We start from the raw sequence: 19,482 nt of genomic DNA, 5'->3' as shown, positions 1-19,482 counted from the left end.
TTTAGATCAGATAATCTTTTGCTGATACGGCTATAAATGGCTGTCTTGTGCACTGTAGGATGTTTAGCAGTATTCCTGGCTTCTACCCACTAGATGCCAATAGCACTCCACAGTTGTGATCATTAAAATTGTCTCCAGACATTGCCAATTGTCCTCTGAGAGGGGAATGGCAAAAATGTCCCCCAGTTCATAACCACTGAATTAGCAGTATACATTACTGGCATGAACTATCAGTGTATTGTTTATTGTTGCTATTTGGTTTTTTGTTTTCAATGGACTAGAGAAAAATTTAATATTAACTGAAGAAAGTCAATAGTTCTCAACTGAGAACAAAGCTGAGTTCTTCCATAGAAATGTGATACATTCTGTCTTTAAATGTGAAATTATTTAGGAGTTTCTCAGAGTCTCTTTTAATGACTTCTGTGTGAAAGAAGGGATTCTAATATTCTTCACAGATGTATATTTTATAGTTTTTATTTATTTATTGGTCCTCTTATTATGATTATCTTTCTGAAAGGCAGACAGGCACACTCCTATTTACTTAATAACTAATTTCCCCTTTACCTGCCTCAGATACTTTAATAGTTGATATCTTACCCTTAGTAGCACCATGCTAAAGAGAGATCTAGTGAAAGCTAAAATCAACAGATAAATTCATCTTGGCTTTGAGGCAGGAAAATGGTCATTACACAAACAGAGCTTCACTTCACTGATTTTAGCAGGTCAGAGCCCTGAAGTGAACATTGGAAATTACTTGCCAAACAGAAAAGCTCTGGTTTGCTTTTGAGTTCAATTACTTCCAAAGACTCCAAAAAGCAACTTACTGTTTACTGTATGAAATTCATTAGTCCTCATAGTTATCATAGGAAGTAGGTGCTGTTACTATTCTATTCTTCCAGATAAGGAAACTAGGGAGCTGAGACTTTAAATAGCTTGCTCAGAGTTACACAGCCTATGAAGGACAGAGGCAATTCTAAAACAGGCAGTCCTCTACAACCTATGACCTCTCAAAGTTCTTTGAAGAACTTGGATAATAAATACATAAAATTTTGTTATTTTCTTTTGAAAATAGTATGTGTTTCTCAGCATTTTAATACTATACCCACTAAAATAATTCCTAGGTCTTGAATATAGTAGTTCAATATGTAATATAGCAGTTGAAATAGCATCTTTATGCTTATAATTTTCTAAGCATCATTATTAGCCAATAGGTAAAGGCCTTTAGTTTTAATTTTACCCTGATAGTATCCACCACAGCACTCATGTTACCTGTTTTGATTGTTCACAATTTTTAAAAAATAGTGGCAAAACAATGTCTCACTTAGCTCTGTAACTTATAGGCTGGAGTTTAGTCTGCCCTAAATCTGTGGTAGAAGAGAAACAGAGAGGTGGTCATTTGGTAAATATAGGAAAATCCATTTTATTTCCAAGTGTATTTCATCTTAGCAACCTGAAATTAAATCACATTTTGGTTCATATCAGAATAAACTGATTCAATGGTTATCTTCTAGTAAAATGACATCCATGTTTCTAGAAATAATAAAATTGTGTATGTTTACTCATTCCTTTAAAAACATTTTGTTTACAATTGTGCCAGCTTAACAAGAACCTAGGAAAGTTACTTTTTATGTCCATTTTAAGAGGCACTACTTCAGTTTAGAAGGAAAATTCTATGCAGCTTTAAAAAAAGTAGATAACTTTTCATTCTACTCTTTTAAATATTTTATATGTAATCTAGAATATCACTGTAGCTTTTTCTTTCTTTCTGTTGATTTTTAAAAACTGTATTACCCAGCCCTAACCTGTTTTTAGTATTTTCATTTTATAGGAAAAGGTACAGAGAGGATATCTCTCAGTAAAGCAATGTTCTAGGATTTCTATTCATAGAAATGAGATGCTACATTCTCCTTTGTCGCATTTCTGAGGAGAATTTCATGTGAGTTTTTAAAAAGAAAGCCAATATCCGGGTGCTGGTGGCTCACACCCGTAACCCTAGCTACTCAGGAGGCAGAGATCAGAAGAATCGTGGTTTGAAGCCAGCCCTGGGAAATAGTTCACGACACCCTATCTCAAAAAATCCTTCACAAAAATAGGGCTTGTGGAATGACTCAAGATAAAGGCCCTGAGTTCAAGCCCCAGTACCACAAAAAAAAAAAAAAAAAGAAAGAAAGAAAAGAAAGCCAGCAGTTTAGTATGTATTCCAGATACTCTAAATCCCCTTTTAATTAAGTTACCTACTCCTTCCTTGCACTTGATGACCACAGTACCCCCCTTTTATTTAAAACACCTTGACCAGTTTACCAGTCCCTACTGTATGTAAAATTATGGGACTATAGACTCACTATTCTCAGATTGTGAGCTTGAAACTCCTGGTATCCTGAACCATAGTCACCAAATAATAAAAAAGTTTTGAAGTTAGTCATCATTGTTTTTATAAGCAAAGAAGGATCATGTGTCTTTCCGTTTGGATTTAAAAAGAAGTATCTAATATTCATTGTTGCCAGGTGAATTAGCTATATTCAGAGAAAACAGGCAATTTATAGGAAGAAAGTCTAACAGGTATTTTATGATGTTATAGAAATACTGTGGTTTATAACAGGAGAATCACTGTTGTGATGGTTCTACCAAGACAAGGGATATCAAAGCATTTCTTGATTGTGGAAAGTACATTACATTTCTTCAACAAGGCAATGGGTTTGGGGTTGTTTGGTCTCCACTACAGATAGTATTATGACAACAGTTAAGAATGACAGAGCCTTTTGGCTCCTCTTAGGTGATAGACATAGAGTGGCAGGAAGCTAATCAAGACGCATAGGTGGGAAAGGAGATAAGATCAGAATGTGGATGCGTAGTCATGATAGATAACCCCCAGTGAAAATCAGAGAATACAAGGAACAAGGGAATTGTGGTGTCTATTTAGGATAATGACAGTATCTACAGGATGCAATGTGAGATTACCAGACTGGTCTAGCTGGAGGTAGCAGTCAATAAAACTTTGCTGGAAGGATAAATGAATATAACACCCAAAGTTATAAGATATTTAGTCCATACGCTCAGAATTTGGGAAAAGTTAGATTTGTTAGGAAGCTTCCATGGCATCCATTTACCAAGAAACATCAATACAACGTCTGCTACATAGCATTTATTAACATCCATGTGCATCTGCATTCTCTCACATTCAGTGAATTGTTGTGATATCACAAAATAATTTATTCCTTACAAACCTAGCTTATTTAAATTTAGCTTGAATTCAGTGACTATCCTTTTTAAGAGTCTTTGGGTTATTATGTTACAGGAACATGGTACTCTAAGGTTTTCATATAAATCCAAAGGGCTTAATGTAAAAGTATACATTTTCACTGTTTTCCCTAATGATGGCCAAAATTTTGGCTGCCTTTTTGCTTAAAAGAATCCAGTGGCCTTCAAATCCCTTTCCTGGTTAAGATTTCAGCTATCTTCTTCAAGTATCTTAATATTTTGGTTGTCCTCATTTACACCTGTACCTTTCTGTATTCCTGAACAAAAACTATGCCATAATCAGTACAGTTTTCCTGCTCCTAAAAGTTTAATTCAGTCCACAAACTTAGATAATTTATTGCACACTCCTTCTTCCAGGTTACTCTTTCATTTATTCAGCAAAAATTAATTGAGTTTCTACTTCATTCCAAACATAGTACAAGACCCTGGAGTAAGCAAATCATTTATAAGGGAGCCAGGCAAGGTTAGTCCTGTTACCAACTCCTAGGGAGCCCTGACTTGTTTTGTATACGCATCACTGTCCATTTATCTTTCACTTATCCTAAGCCAACTCTCTTCTTTTTTTTGATACTACACCAAAACTATGGGAACCCAGTTTTCTCACTTTTATACCTCTACCTTATAGATACAAAGCAACTGTGCAGTGGCTCTCAGATGCAAATTTAATGTGGTAGATTTTGGGTTAGGTTTCTACTATGTGTGTGTGCACTTGTGTACGTGTGTGTTGGAGTGAACAGTGAATAATAGACCTTTGAGAACTGTTTCCTACAGATCCAATTCAAGTACTAGTTCAAAAATTGTACACAGGTTTTACTCTGTTTGTGTTGAGGTTGTCCTTTAACTATTTTTGTTATCATTATTATCTGTACAACAACAGATTGATAGAGTACTATTTTTGTTTCTAAACCCTAATATTTTTAAATCCCGTTCTCCTTCTTGAAGTTGGTATATTTACAGGCTTTTAATTCTTTGGTTACCAAAATTAATCCTCATGTTCTTAACTAAAGCATAGGAAAGTTTTCCTTGTACTCCAGTTCACTACATTGTTTGAGGGGAAGTCGCCATAAGTAATGATATTTCTTTACTCCTTACCAACACAATCACAAGTTAGACCATAGTTAAAAATCTGAGGTTTCATAAGGGATTATAAGTGAGAGATTATATGCAGCCTCAGAAAAACTGCTGCAATGCTCAGATTACCTGCCTTGATACAAATTCACAAGTCGCATGAACATTACTTCAGAGTTAAAAGCAACTCTAATATTACTAAATCACTATTAAATGTCAGGGTAAGCCACTTGGTTTTACTGGAGGAAAATGACATCCCTTTAAAAAGCAAAGCCTAATATTGAAGATGAAGTTATAGTACAGGCAAGCACAGCATCCGTGAGTCCCATGCAGCCATTCCACTATGGCTAGAAGCCCATGGTAGGTAGAATGGAATTTAGGCAGCATCTATGAACAAAAATTTGTCTGTAACATGGCAATAATTTAGGCTTCAGTAGAGTTTGTTATATGCATTTTCCTTTTTCAAATTCACATCATAGGCGAGTTTTTGTTTATCCACAAGTAGACAAATTTGTGAAAGGCTCTCAAGTAGCAAGTAGTTCTGGAAACCAGGCAGAGTGAACTAATCTTTGGTTTTTAAATGTGCTATAATGCTACAGGAGTGGCTCCGTTAACTGTCAGTTTTAACAAGAAATAGGGTTTAATGATGAGCTGAAATTGGTGAGACTAAGAATGCTAAGAGCAAACAACATGACTGAAAAGTAAACTTCTTCAATTGAAGGAAGATTATGCAAAATCCAGTTTGAAAATAATGAGTGAGGGGGCCCAAAGTGGTATGTTTTAGGCAGAATTGGTTGACATTAGCCTTGATTTGGCTTTGACAAAGCTATAATGTGGGAATGGTGGTATTCACATTCCCCCAAAATCACATCTGTCAATCATTATTTATGGTGAGCAAAGAGAGAAAGAAGGTACATTTTCCTCCCTCATTACTAATACTTCATTTTCTTCCTTCCTTCCTTCCTTTCTCTTTCTTTCTTTCTCTCTCTCTTTCTCTCTCCCCCCTCCCTCCTTCCTTCCTTCCTTCTTTCTTCCTTTCTTTCTTTCTACCCAGACTACGAATCAGTTAACTAGGCAGGGTCATTTTCATGAGCTTTCCTAATGCCAAGAGATACCAAATGTTGAAGTAGATCAAAGGGACAAAGAATTATAGAGGCATCAAGCCACTTTTCTTAAGACCCTGAGTACAATGTGAGCAGTCTACTTAGCTTCAGGCCCCAAACCAAGTATTTTGCAGCAGACCCAGTCTGGATTTCTTGGGCAGTTCTCCCTGTTGCTTTTCATAGTTTAGATAATCCACATGAACAATCCTGATTAAATCAATTGCCCTTAGGCAAAGGCAAAAGCGTAAATGGCTTTCAAAAGAGTAAGGCCCCTAAACTCATGTTTCTCTCTCTCTCTCTCTGTCTCTCTCTCTGTCTCTCTCTCTGTCTCTCTCTCTTTCTCCCCCCACAACTCTTTGTTTTTCTAGTTATTAAATTTCATTTATTTCTCTAAAATTCTCTCTATCCAATGCAATTAGGTGAGTAGAAGGTACCACTATTACTACTAATGCTGTCCCCTGTTCTCTTCATTATTCAACTTTGGTTTTAAATTACATGACTTATGTTTCTGTGTTGATTGTGAACAGTCATTTTATTTATTTATTTTGAAAGACTGTTATTCAAGAGGTGGTTATCCAGCAATATTATGGAAGGTCACTAGGCATTTGTTTCTTAGGTCTGATTTTTTAAAGCCAGGCAATTACTCCATCATTTAATAAACCTTACCTCAAAGTTCACTTGAAAGAAAGCTCGTAAGACTTAAAGAGGGAAAAAAAAAAATCCCTAAAAATAAAAGTTAGGCTGGGCTAGGCCAGGGTGGGAAATTCCATTGTGGCTAGAAGCCCATGGCAGGTAGAGTGGAATTTAATGAAGGAAACTGCTGTGTTTTTGTGTCTTTCTGTATGTTTTTCCTTTAAAACCAAGAGCTGGGCAGGCATCCCATTCGACCTGATGTGACCCAAGCAAATTGCTTCTTATATAAAAACAACTGCAGACTTTGAGAATGTGAAAATGCACTGTATCCTTCTCCAACTGAGGGAAATGAAAGCCTGAGAAACAGGACGGCTCTGTCAATACTTGTTGAGCAGAACTATCACTCAAACCTGATAAAGAGAGATTAGAACAGGCTTTCCATGCCAGAGGGATTCATTACAAGTTAGACTTCTTTATTTTTTATTTTCTTAAACAAGCAAAACTGGTAGATGGAAAATGCATTTCTTAAAGGCAAGTTTTCCTGTGTGAAATGATAATATGCATAGTTCTTTTTAAAAATCTTTTCATGGAACCAGCATTTAATTTTTTAAAAATGAATACTGAATAAAAAAGACAAAGAGAAGCATTTCCCTTTTCTACCACAGTCTTGGGCAAGCAAAGGAGAAGAGAAGCAGGGTGTGTCCACTGATATTGCATTCAGATGTGTTGTCTTGGCTTGTGTACTGACAGATTTATTTTAAAAACAAAGTTTAAAAAATGCATTGTGTGCTAGTGAAGTCACTTCATAAATCTTTTCCTTTATGAATTATTTTGATCACAAGGCTTGTTGTTTAAATCACTGAAGGACTATTCTCCCTAAAAGAAAAATGCCTTCATTTTCAAACTGGCAGTTCAAAAGCCAGCAACTTCTCCTGAACAGCATGCACAGATCCAGAGGGTAGAGAAAAAGGGACCACATGTGTCCAGATTCTAACATAAGGCATAATCCAGTTTAGATTTGCTATGGCTCAGAGAAGAGACATGTTTTTAAATTTTGGACATAGAGTCCTTCCTTTCCTAATAGATGATTTAGTTTGAAATGGTGATTCTGCTTCAAGAGAAAAACAAACAGGGAACACAGCCTTTGATGCAGCTGGTCTGTCAGAGGGCGGAAGGTTAGAATTAGAATATACTTCAAGCTGTTGCTGAATAATGAAGGGTAGGGCTTCCTTGCTGGACAGTTACCACAGCCCCATGGGAGTTCAGAGGACAAATATTACCTAATGTGTACAAAAACTTTAAAAGTTAAGCTTGATGAGGAAGATTGGATAAGGCAGAGAGGACTAAGTTCTACCAGAAGGACCTGCTAGTAAGGAACATTGCCAGGAATCATGGGCTCTAGTCTCCTCTCAGTAGTTCTCAAGGTTAAAGGACTGGGTACCAATAGGATGTTAGGTTCTTTAAACAAATAATCTGTGGGAAATTATTTCAATGAAGAAAGAAAAGCCAGTCGATACATCAGAATATCTATATATGTGGAGGATGGTGAGATAAATTGAGTCATTATTGACTGTGAGATGGATAAGACTCTTCCCAACTGAAGTGTAATACGCTGGTAGCTGAAGACCTTGCCCTCTCATAGTTTGTTTTCTGCACATCACCTAGAGTGTTGTTGAGACATAAAAGCAAATAATTAACAATCGGTTGGTCTGTTATACCAATTTACTATGGTAACTGGCTTGGTGAAATGGTAGGTAGCTCCAGGCTAAACACCAGAGGATCTCTGGCAGAGATTAATTTGAAACTGAATTCTAAAGGGCAAGAAGAATGGTCAGAACTGGACAGGTTGTTTCAGGTTCACTGATTCCAGAAATATTTTTAATCACTCATTGCTTCATTTGCCTCCAATTTGCTGCTGCTCCATGAAATGAGCAAGAATTGTATGGGAAGGATGGAGAACATGTTGACATGTCAGAGGAAGCAAGTTGCTAATGTGAGAGATGGGGGAGAACATACGAGGAGAGATATGCACCCTTAGAATAAGCATTGAGTGCCATGGATCAGTTTGATCTCATTCACAGTAGGCACTTGCAGTGAATGTTTATAAATTGACTCTGAAGTCTATGTGGGTTACTTTATTGTTTTGTTATCTACAAAATGAGATTATGATAGTATCTGTTTCTTGAAGTTATTGTAAAAATTGTGTACATTTCTTAGTAAACACGTGTCTTGGAATAGGGCCTTAAAAACAGCCTTAAAAGCCCTAAAAAAATAGGATTACCCAATTTCAGTACATGACTGTACCACCTGTCCATCTTCTGTCGAAATTGGAAATACCACATGCCACTAATATCTTAAACAAATTCCTTAAGGTAGTTATTTTTTTTAAGTTATAACTGTTTAATTTCACTCATATAGATTATTCAGTTCTATTTAATTGTAAAAATATTTATTGGCCGTATTTAGTAAGCAGAATATATTGTACTTTCCTAGGTGCTATAAGTGATTTTTTTTTAATGTAGAAAAAAAGTCTTTTCTCATAAGGAACATACAGTGTATTGGTAGAGGAAGATCTATAGATACTGTTTCTAATGCAGTTGTTCAAATTAGTTTTAAGCACTGCAGGAACCCAGAGAAAAGGAATATCTAGGAGGCTAAAAGAGCTGAACAGATATATTAGATGAAGGAGAAACAAAGTTAAGAGTTTGAGTTTTACTGTTAGAAGTATTTGGTAACTGTCTCAAGTGCTATTAAAACCCAGAGGATTGTTATACCTTAGAAATATAGATGATGGCCCAGGACTAAGAAATTAATTCCAGGAGAGACAAAACTAAAACATTAAAAGGCCTTAACAAAGCAGAAGACCAAACTGCCACAATGTCACAGTGGTAAACCAATAATTTAATTATCTGGTAGAATAGAAATCTGTTCTATCAGAGGAAGAAAACAGGACTCAGAGTCTGTATAACATATCATACAAAGTGTTCAAATCCAACTCAAAATAAAATCATTGGTCATGGATATGGGATAAGGTGAACTGTAATTTTTTTTTAAAAGTCAATAGAAATAGATATGTAGATGATCCAGAAGTTGGAATTTTAAGGACTTTAAATCAGAAATTATAAGTACATTCATAATTTAAAGAAAATATGGTCACAATAAGGGAATAGATGAGAAAATAAAGAGACATGGAAATTATTAAAAAGAACTATAAAGTTAAGGTATACTATCTGAATTTTTAAAAAACCATTAAAGATGCTTTTAAAAATTAAAGATGACAGAAGAAAATGTCACTAAACTTGAACACATATTATAGAAAATATTTGTGTGTAGTGGCACGTACTGTAATCCCAGCACTTGGGAGGCTGAGGCAGGAGGATCATGACTTCAAGGCCAGCCTGGTCTACATAGTGAGACACTGTCTCAAAAACCAAACACAAAGAAAACAAACATACAAACCAGATTGATAGAAAATAATGTAAAGAACAGAAACAAAAAGGATTTTAAAATGCACAGAGTGATCTGCAGAACAATATCAAAGAATTTAATATTCTTTGTCTCAGAAGAAGAGAAAACAAATGAAATTATTGAAATGAACCACAAGTAAGGTACAATATGTGAAATAAAAAAAATCTGTTGGAGAAACAGTAGCAGATTAAGGTAGCAGAAGATGTCTGAATGAAACCCATTATTTTATATAATTAATATATACTAATAAAAATTGCAAAGTAACAGAGGGAAGAAAATAAAATATTCTTTTGTAAATATGAACAACAAAAAGTGTCATAGATTTCTACTTTCAGAAAATTAAAGTATGATTCTAAACCCCAAAGGAGTAGAAAGGAAATAAATAAGAAAAGCAGAAATTCAACAAATAAAAAATGATTTAAAAAGCCAAAACTTGACTATTTGAACAGATTACCAAAATTCATAAACCTCTATCAAAAATGGTTAAGATTAAGAAAAAATGGGCTGGCAAAGTGGCTCAAATGGTAAGAGTGCCTGCCTAGCAAGTGTGAGGTCTTAAGCTCAAACCCCAATGCCACAACAACAACAAAAAAAAAAGATTAAGAAAAAATACAAATTACCAATATCATCAATGAGAGAATATCATTATAATTCAATTAATATAAGTATTACAGGACAATAAGAGAATATTATGAAAACTTCATAGCAATAATTTCAAGTTTGCTGAAATAAATTCCTTTACAAATATGTTACTAAAATTGACTCAGTAAACAGAAAATCTAAAGTCCCCTATTCTTAATAAAGAAATTGAAGTTTGTTTTTTTTTAAATCAAAAACAGTCCAAAAACCCAACTCCAGCCCCAGATAATTTCCCTGGAGTTCTATTAAAAAAGGAGGAAATAATATGAATTCATCACAACTTTTTTAGAAAGTGGAAGAGGTAAAAACACTTCTGGACGTGTTTTATGAGATCAATCAGAATAATATTATTAGAAAAACTTGACAGATATTACAAGAAAAGAAATCATAGGCCAGTATCCCTTATGGTTCTGGACACAATAATTTTCAACAAAATGTTAGTAAATAAAATCTAGCAAAACATACAAAAAGGGTGATATCCCATGATTAAATGGCATTTATCTTAGGAATGCAAGTATAATTTAACATTTGAAAACAAATCAATATAAATTCACCATATGACTAGAATAAAAGAAAAAATATGTGACAAAGTAATTTTTAAAAATTTAATAGGTGCTCATAATGAAGACTTTCAGAAAATTAGAATAGATAGGCACTTCCTCCATCTGACAAAGGTCTTCTATGAAAACCCAAAATTAATATCATACTTAAAAATGGAAAACTAAATCTTTCTCCTAATATATAGTACAAGGCAATGATTTCTATTCTTCTACTTCTGTTCAACATTGATGGAATGATCCTAGTTGAGAGCCTGGCACTGGTGGTTCATGCCTGTAGATACTTGAGAGGCTGAGATTGGGAGGATTGCAGTTCAAGGCCAACCTGGGCAAATATTTCATGAGACCCTGTCTCCAAAACATCCAGAGCAAAATGTACAAGAGCTGTGGTTCAAGTCATAGAGCTCCTCCTTTGCAACCACAAAGCCCTGAGTTCAAAACTCAGTTCCATTAAAAAAAAATCCTAGCCAAGAAATAAGGCAAGAAAAATGTGTTAAAGATAGGAGAGGAAGAAGTAAAACTCTTCTTATCTACATAAAACATAGTACTGCAAATAATTAAAAATGAAAATTTTAAATTAATGTTCAATAGCATAAAAATATAAAATACTTAATAATAACTTTTTTAAAGGAAAGCATGGCCTCTACATTCAAAGCTAAAAAAGGATTTAGAGTAATATCCATTATTTATAGAGAACACATTATTTTTAAGGTGTCATTTCTCCTCAATTGACTTATAGTAGATTTTAAAGACTATATGTAATTGCAAAGAACCTAGAAAAACAACAAGGTTGAAAAACTCACACCATTTAATTTCAAATTGTTCTATACATATACAGAATAAGGACATATTACCAACCCATCCCTCTCCTTCCAAAAATAAAAGCCATTGCAGCACAATAGAGTTCAAATAGCAACTCCAAATATATAGTCAATTGATGTAAATAGATGTGCCAAAGCAATTTAATTGGAAAAGAGAAAATCTTTTTCAACAAATGGGGCAGAAACAACTACATAAACATATAGAAAAAAATTAACTCTGACCTCTCATATTGTACCCTCAAATTAATATGGTATGTATTAAATACCTGCACACAAATAAGACTATAATATTAATATTTCTAAAAAGACATATGGAAAAATATTCATGCACCAGGATGGGTTTAGATTGTTTAGAGAGGACACAGAAAACCCTAAACATAAAAGGAAAAATTGATAAATAGTCTACATGCAGATTAAAATTTTGTGTTCATCAAAAAACGTTGGTAAGAAAATGAAATGGCAAAAGAGTAGGCAAAGGAGCTGGGGATATGAGACCCTGAGTTCAATCCCCAGAATCAAAAAAATACTAGGAAAAAATATTTTCAATACATATGTCAACCAAGGATTCATGTCCAGAATGTAAGGAATTCTGACAATAACTAACAAATTGACAAAGTAATTTTTAATGGCAAAATACTTGATTAGACACTTCACAAATCAAAGTCTAAGCATTCCAACAAACTCATAAAAAGATATTCAGCATCATTAGACATTAGGGAAATTTAAGTTAAAACCACAGTAGTTTGTGCTTACTAGATTGAATCAGAACTAAAAGACTGACCAGTTAAAGGGTTGACAAGAAAGTAGAATACTAGTGGGAATGTGAAATGGTACAACCACTTTAGTGGGAATGTGAAATGGTACAACCACTTTAGAACCCTGGCTGAATATCTTATAAAGTTAAACATACCTGCTGTATGACTTGATAATCACATTCATAGTACTTACCAAGATGATATGAAAATTATGCCCTCAAAGAGACTTATACAGGAATACAGTCTTTTTATAGTGACTTTATTCATAATTGCCTAAAACTAAAAATACTCAAATGTGGAAAAATGGATATACAAATGTGGTATATTCATTGAATATATCATAATAGGCAAAAAAGACAAAAAAAGAATATAATATATACAGTAGTGTTGATAAATTTCAGAATTCTGCTAAAAAAGAAAAAAAACCCAGGACACCAAAGAGTTGAAATTGGTGATTTCATTTGTATTAAGACAGAACTAATCTATGGTCATAAAAATTGGTTGGTTATGGAATGTAACAAAAAGAAACAAAAGCAAAAGCAAGCAGGGTCACATCAAAATATAAAACATCTGCACAGCAAAGGAAACAATCAACAGAGTAAAGAGACAGCCTGAAAACTGGGTGAAACTATTTACAAGCTATGTATTTCTTGAGGGTTAATATGCAGAAAATATAAGACATTCCAAAAACTAACTAAATAACAAGAAAAGTCCAATTAAAACATGGGTAAAAGATTTAAATAGATATTTCTCAAAAGAAAGCATAAACATATCCAGCAGATATATGAAAAAATGCTTTTAACATAACTAAACATCAGAGGAATGCAAATCAAAACCACGATGAGGTATCACCACACCCCAATCATAATGACTATTTATCAAGAAGACACTTGAAGCACTGAAAATAACAAGTGCTACTGAGGATGTGGAAAAAAGGGATCCCTATGGACTGTTGGTGAGAATGCAAATTGATATAGCCATTATGGAAAATAGTATGGCAGTTCCTCAAAAAATTTAAAACTACCATATGATCTTGCAGTCCCCATTACTGGAGATATAGTCAAGATAAATTAAATCAGTATGTCGAAGAAACATCTGCACTCCCATGTTTATTGCAGAGCTATTCACCATAATTAAGAAATAGAGACAGCCTAAGTGTCCATCTACCGATGGATAAAGAAAATACGGTATATATATATATATATATATATATATAGTTGAATACAACTCAACCGTTAAAAAAAAAAAAGAAGAAATTCTGTCATTTGTGACAACATGGACAGATCTGGAGGGCATTATGTTAAGTGAAATAAGCCACGCACAAAAGAACAAGTATTGTTTGATCTCATTTATATATGGAATCTTAAAAAAAAAAGAATTCATAGAAGTTGTGAGTAAAATGGTGGATGGGGAAATGTTGGTCAGTGGGCTACTGAATTACAGTTAAATAGGAGAAATCACATCTGAGATTCTTTGAGATCATTATCTATTAAAAACTAGAAGAAAGTGTTTTGAATAGTTTCAGCAGGAAGCATGGTAAATGTGAGGACATAAATATACTTGTCCTGATTTGCACATTGTAGAATGTGTACATGTATCAAAACATCACATGGTAACCCATATAATATATGGGATATAATTTGTGTGTCAATACAAATTTGTGAATTGTTGTATATGCATATTTTATCTCAATTTTTAAAACATGTATGTTTGACCATAATCAGCTCTCATCTAAAGTGCTTCATCCATTTTGCTAACAGTTTCCCTGGACCCTGTTCTAATTAACCTTCAAAGCTGTGTTAAGTCTTTTTTTCTTCTGCCTATGGCTCCTATTCTGAGAGATGTGATAGAACATAAATTGTCAGGATTTGGAAATCCAAGGAATATTTAGTGTTGAGAAAAGAAGCACTTAATAACCCAGCTGAGATTTGGCTTCCTAACAGACTTTGCTACTACATGGGGTAAGTTTTCACTGATCATACTCAGTTTTTCTCTCTCATGAATGATGCTTTAAATATGCTTCAGCATTAAGCAAGAGGGGTAAAAGGAATCCTTCCCATATATTTTTTGTTTGATTAGTTTGTGAAGTTAATAGCAAACTCTACCTTAAAAACTTTAAAAAATGTCAGGTCAGGACTTTAAAATTTTTCCCTTCTCCTTCTTTCTACCATTCAACCAATGGTTTTATTTACTCCCTTGTTTTCTCTATACTTTGAAATAGTCATAGCCAAAGAAAAGAGTAATTGAATATTCAAAGCAGAAAATAGGCAATATTTCATTTTTTTTTCATGTATATGTAAGCTTACCACTTCTTTGTGTTTATCTATGAAGCTGGTGTTCTTGTAGTACCTTACAACCAAGATTTCTACTTTACCTAAAACACTTTTATTTGTTTGTTTGTTTTTAGCTTATTTAGTGCCATCAGGTCTTGTCTTATTTTACTTCTTCCTACTCTTGCCCAACTAATATTGCCCAAGTCTGACTGTAAGGGAGCCTTTCATTCACAGTTAATATTTATTAAAGCACTTAATACCTGAATTATGAAATGGAGACACAAGCACATTAACCTGGCTGAGTTATTTCCTTTCTTGCTTTTTTAAACACATATTTTAGCCCCGTCTATCAACGCCAGATGGCAGCTACATTTTGATACACTGAATATTTGCCGTCATGTGGTATTCTTTTGAAGTATTTTTTATACCCTTTCCCTCAAACAAGCTGACTCATCCTTCATTCATTTATTCCTGCTTTTAACAAGTTGAATTTTTAGAAACTTGACCTCAGCTTTATCAAAATGATAAATGATGCTCTAAAATGATGCATCAGAAGTTCTGAAAGCCTGAGTACATTTTATATCCTGTGACAATCATGTGTATTGTTCAACTTTTTAATGTTAATAATGTAGTAATTCTCCTCAGATATCTTAATGAAACTTCACTCCAACTACATAATTGTGTTAGGAAAGAGGAATATATTTGTATGTAGATAGCTTTAGGATATTCAGGAAATTAAAACCATTTATGATTAAAATAAAATGCCCATGAAAATAACAACTGAGCAACTGATATATTTGTCCAAGGCCCACATAAAGAGCCTACTGGAAATAGGCAGTAGAGCTAATAATGCTAATATTAGTAATGATAATTATGATAGTGGTAGGAAGAAGACATTGTAGAAGATGATGGTGACTAAAAGGTCCTTAGAATACTACTGACTCATGTTTTCTTGGTCTTCATGAGAATATGTATTTATGGGAGATACTCTGAAGATACTCTCTGTGAATAGATATTAATATTTCTTAATCTAAGGATATGATAAATGACAGAATTGGGACATGATGGCACACAAATATAACACTAGAACTTGGGATGCTAAGGCATGAGGATCATGAATTTGAGGTGAGCCTGGATTACATAGTGAGACTGTCTCAAAAAAAGGAAAAGAAAAATGATGACAGAATAAAGTGTTGACAGAAAAAAGTACATGCTTTGGAAAATATGGGTGCAGGCCAATGCAAATACTAAGAACTCCTTCTGACCTTTTGATCTCCAAAGACTATTTGAACATATTTAAATTTTTATGGCTTCTGGTTAGTGATTTTTTAAATAGTATAGGATATAATGAATCTTAAGTATTAAGGTCAGGTGCTGGTGGCTTACGCCTGTAATCCTAGCTACTCAGGAGGCAGAAATCAGGAGGATTACGGTTTGAAGCTAGCCTGGGCAAATAGTTCCATGAGACCCTATCTCAAAAATATCTAACACAAAAAGGGCTGGTGGAGTGGCTCAAGGTGTAGGCCCTGAGTTCAAGCTCCAGTACTACAAAAAAAAAATTAAGAATCAGTGTTTATAAAAAGTAGGAGTTTTCTCTGTGAATAATTTTTTCTAAATTCATGTTTGTTTTTCTTTTTTAAGGCAGATGTTGGAGGTATTTGGAAAGATTCAAACAGAGAAACATGAAAAGCCCTATTCAGCTTTATCAAAAATCACCCATCCATTTTATTTTCTAAGTCCACTGTGTAATTAAAATTGTTTCTTTGTTCTGTGTGTGTGGCACACACATGCCTAGTCTGGAATAGCTTCTCAAAAGTACTGGCTGCATCATTTATTAGTGCATATAAACTCGAAGCATAATGCCTGGTACACAGTTGTATTCAGTTATCATTATTATTTTTATGGCTTGTTATTATTACTGCTTCCAAAAGAAAACATCCAATCAGCCTTTAGAAGATATGTCATTTAGTCTATGCTTTTATAAAAGATATGGGAAGTATACAATTTACATAGTGTAAATTTAAAGTAATTTAATTCAGTGAAAAAGCACATTCTAGAGGTCAAAAAACAATATTAAATTTTAAATTTTTGATTAGAGTTTATTTTTTGCACTTATGAAGAACTTGAGTGCAAGTAAATTTAATCCCTATGATACATGTGGAATTTCTCTTTCTGAATACTTTGTCAGTTTATTCACCTATGTGACCCTTTAAAAGAGGAAGTACATCCTCATGAAGTACATATTGAGTCACAAAGCAGAGACTTGAGTCCATTATGCTTCCTTTTAGGTTTTGTAGATGTACAACATTGTTAGTGGTTTCTTTAGAAAAGAATCTCTTGGAATTCCACATTCTTTTATTAAATGAGCCCAGAAGATTTTCTACTGACCCTTTCACTTCTAACAGCCCTTTTGTGTGTAATCAGTTTCTCAAGAACTGAAATTTTTGGAGTCTATTTATCTTCTTTATTTTATGAGTTTCACTTGAATGTTTCTAACTTCATGGAGACTCAGGTAATTGAATGATTAGTAGTAAAGGGTAGAGAATTAGTAGTGAAACACACAAAAAAATAAGAATTTCTATATACTTTATAGCATCTTCTTTTCCCTGAAGTGAAGTTAGCAGTGAAAGAATAGTATATTTTCTTTGGCTTTTCAACTAGATTAAGGCAGTAGTTAAATTATTATGTTATTTGGAGAGCTAAGAAATGGATGGGCATAGGTTAAAATTTTTGAATTTCAAATAGAAGAGGGCTTATTTTATATAGTAACAGATCAGTTGCTTAAATTTGTAGTATTTTTAAGTTTTTAAAGTATATAATATCTGTGCCTTCTGATTAGTCAAAAGAATAGATGAAATAAATCATATTTATTTTTGTTTTAGGAGGCAATACTTTGTACATTGCATTTCTTGAGTTTGTTGACTTTGGGATTATTAATGATAATTCCAGACCATGTCAATATTCTTCCTATACTATATTTTGATCTTTGAAATACGTTGGTCCAAATTCCAGTCTGACTAATGTGTTTTGTTTTTCTAAATTCTCTTTGTAGTTTAGATTAAATTTCATTCCTTTAGGCCATTATTCTGGATTTCTGTTTAAAATTTATCAGATGCTATATTTTAGGGGGCAGCCTTTCTGTCTTGTATAATATAACATCATTATTTCATATAACACAAATTAGTAAAGTAGTTAACAGTACACTTATTGATGATAATTTCTAAATTTAAGATTTAAGCTCTATTCTAGCAGTGCTTTAGAAAACTGAATATAGAGACTTTTCTTTAACAAAGAAAAAGAAACATATCTTCTCATTTATCTAATGAGACATAGCTAATTAGGTCTTCAAAAAGAGTAATTGTTAAAACTTCTATAAAATGTCTAGTAAAATATGTTGTAGTAAGTGCCCAATAAATAGTTCCTGTTACTGTATATAAAGTGCTTTTGGATGTTATTGCTATTGAAATATTATGACATTAATAGTGTAATTAGGATAATACCTCTTCTGCAATAAATAAATATTAATTTTTAACTATTAATTGGTTTCTTAGTAAATATTTAAAATAAGCATGAAGACAGTAATGAAAGAAATGTCATAACAAATTTAATAACACAGTTAAAATAACTGGTCAAAACACAGCAAGATAGATTGAATGTAAATTTATTTAGCTAAAATTTATACTTAAAGTACACCTTTTTTCCTTTTCTGATAACCATTTCCAAGTATATGTAGAAAATATGTTCATAACATGAGAACACTATGATTATGGTAAATTTCTAAAAGGTAATCTTAGTAATAATCAAGTGTTATCTTCTGTTTCTTTTAGCTCTGTTATATATTTTCAAAAGTAGAACTTAGATATTAATCTATCTTCTTTCACTCTTATTTCTTTTAGCTCTGTTATATATTTTCAAAAGTAGAACTTAGATATTAATCCATCTTTGTTGGCAATAATGGCGCCCATAGGTTTCGGTTCTTACTGCACCCTTAAGCTTCCGTTTCCAGGGTCACCGTCCTGCCTCAAGTCTAGCTTGAATCCTCCTTCTGCCCCAACCTCCAGTCAGCATGAACTATAAGATCCTAACCAATCAGATCATGCTGAGTCCCACTGAAGGGTCTTTAAGCACCTGCCCTTCTCTCTCTCTCTCTCTCTGTCTCTTGGCTCCCTCGGCTCTCTCCCTCTCCCACCCGGCAATAAAGAATCTCTTGGCCAGATCACTCCTCTCCATGTGGTCACTTTTGGGGCCTATATTTCCTTACAATCTTCTTTCACTCCTATTTCTTTTAGCTCTATTATATATTTTCAAAAGTAGAACTTACATATTAATCCATCTTCTTTCACTGCTAACATTTTGTCAGTCAGCAAATAAAGAGATGTCAACTAACTACTATCTGGTCAATTTTCCGGTGACAAAGCTGAATGCCCTTGGTATTAAATATCTTTCCTTCTTTCGCATAAATGTTATGATTACTAACCAAATCCAGATTAGAGACATACAAAGCAGTACTGAGTATTTACTGAGCACTTACACTGCATATGTAACACAGGTTTCATAGGTAATCACCATTTTGGGGATGACTTAACTGAGGTTTAAGAGGTTGACTAACTTGTTCAACGTCACTCTGATAATAAGTAGTGGAGTTTGACCCTACTCAGCTTTTCCTAGGGTATCACATTCTTTCACTCACTCACCCTAAGTAACCTCACTTTGGACTTTTGAGATCTCCCAGCTGCTCTTGGGGCTTGCTGTTCCTAGGTTGATTATCTTTGAGGAAGAGCTCCAGCTTCCTTCCGATACAGAGTTGAGAGAGGAAGGAAAGGGAGAATGTAAGAGGGGAACACTGAGCATTCCTTTCCAGCTTCTACTCCGTGGCAACCCTTACTTTTATTCTCAAGAGGAAAAAC

General features: G+C 33.7%; 1 protein-coding gene across 17 annotated transcripts in view; it reads left to right on the top strand.

Annotated features, from left to right (window-relative positions):
- Positions 1-19,482, top strand: part of Zbtb20 (zinc finger and BTB domain containing 20) — an 815,899-nt gene that overhangs the window by 472,048 nt on the left and 324,369 nt on the right. The window contains exon 10 of one of the 17 annotated variants that reach the window (XR_012447941.1): positions 1-19,482. This exon is cut by the window's left edge and continues 14,663 nt beyond it. The exons of the other annotated variants lie outside the window; for them this stretch is intronic. The gene's annotated coding sequence lies outside the window, so the exon portion shown is untranslated. 17 annotated transcript variants of the gene reach the window in all.

The sequence above is a fragment of the Castor canadensis genome, chromosome 5 (genome assembly GCF_047511655.1).
Source record: "Castor canadensis chromosome 5, mCasCan1.hap1v2, whole genome shotgun sequence".
Classification (NCBI taxonomy): Eukaryota; Metazoa; Chordata; class Mammalia; order Rodentia; family Castoridae; genus Castor; species Castor canadensis.
The sequence above is the reverse complement of the archived record's forward strand: the minus strand, read 5'-3'. Positions and strand labels throughout refer to the sequence as shown.